The sequence below is a fragment of the Talpa europaea genome, assembly GCF_964194135.1.
Source record: "Talpa europaea genome assembly, chromosome: 3".
Lineage (NCBI taxonomy): Eukaryota > Metazoa > Chordata > Mammalia > Eulipotyphla > Talpidae > Talpa > Talpa europaea.
Window position 1 is genome coordinate 144,360,361 of NC_140069.1, and position 1,732 is coordinate 144,362,092.

The window sequence follows — 1,732 nt, forward strand, 5'->3', positions numbered from 1 at the left end:
GATAGTCATTGACCTGTATTCCCTTCTCTGAGCTCAAAGCAGCAGGAATCTTATTTATCACTCTTTCCCAGGGTGTATCATGGCACCTAGGATATAGCTGAACATTGCTGATAGAAGCAGAACTAAACTAAAGAAGATTTTGTGCAGGTTATTTCTCCAATATGATTCTAAATGTCTTGAAAAGACTCCTTAAGAAAAGAATCTAGGGGCCTCCCTGGTGGCATTAAAGACAGCAGTGTCAAGCTACCACCAGCCACTATAGCACAAGTTCGATCCCTGGCCAGCCAGGGAGCAACCCACCTGGTGCAGACCTCTCCTGTCTCACCCGCTGCCCCCTTCAGCAGTGTATTTCAGTATATTTGCCTGCTCTGCTCCCCACTCTCTCTGGTGAATCCTCTCACACCCCACAACTCTGGCTTTTACCCCCGTTCTTGTATGCATAAATAAATCTTAAAAAAAAGAAAGGAATCTAAAAGTTGCCAGTTCTGCAGCTGTCACTGATAGACTCGACCAAGACCCAGTGCAGCTCTGCGGTCAGAGCTCTTCCTCAACAGTTTAGAAGGTTTTAAAATCATCAACAAAAAGGTAACATGCTCCGAACAGAATTTGAGAGCCACAGCTGTCACTGGGACTTAAAATCAGACCTTATTGAGAGAGAGAGAAGCTGTAGTTGTCAGCCCCTATAAGTCAAGATGTTCCAAATTATTTTCTAAGTCCTTTATCATTCACAGAAACACAACTGACTGGTTTTCTCCAAGGTGTCCAGTTACTGCCCTTGTCATTTTCCTTGGCCTCTACTTCAACCAGCCCTCCCCAAGCCCTTGGGGCCTCACCCCCCGCGTCACCAGCCATCATTTATCTTCAAGCCATCACACATGGGCATTTCATCTCCTACCCACCAGCGGTCCTGTCTTTCTCTCATTCTCATAAAATAACTACACCCCCAGAAGACTTGCCTTTTAAAAAATTTTTTTGATTAGACCTCAATAATTGAGACCTAGCTAATAACATGTAAAAATTCTGTACATATTCAATGTACACAAACTGACTGACGAGTCTGGGGGTGAGTACACACCCATGAAGCCGTCACTGCCATCAAGGCCATTGGCATCTCCAACACGTGCCATGTTTCTTTCCTCCTCTTCCTTATTATTATTATTCTAATTTATGCATACAAGAACTGGGGTGTAGGCCAGAGGTGTTGGGGGCGGGGGTGAGAGGATTCACCAGAGACAGAGTGGGGAACAGAACAGGCAGATTGACTGAAATACACTGCTGAGGGGAACAGTGGGGGAGACAGGAGAGGTCTGCTGTGCCATGTGGGTAGCTCCCTGGCCAGGGAACGAACTCAGGCCATAGTGATGATAGTGCTGAGACTTAACTCTTAGGCCACTAAGGAGGCCCTATTATTATTCTTATTATTTTTTCTAGTAAGAACACTTGGCATGAGATCTACCGTTTGGCAAATGCTACCCGCACCTGTGGCATTGTTAGCTGCAGATGCTGTGCTGTGCAGTAGACACCAGAACTTCTTTCCCTTGCATAAGTAAAACTTTGTACCCTTGGCATCATCTCCCCATTTTCCACTTACCCAGACCCTGTCAATCACCACTCTACTTTCAGCTTCTATGAATTTAAATATTTTGGGTCCATATATGAGATCATACAATCTTTCTGTGAGCTGATCTGACTTTTAAACACAGCCCTGATCATGAAATTGTGTGGAAAAGTC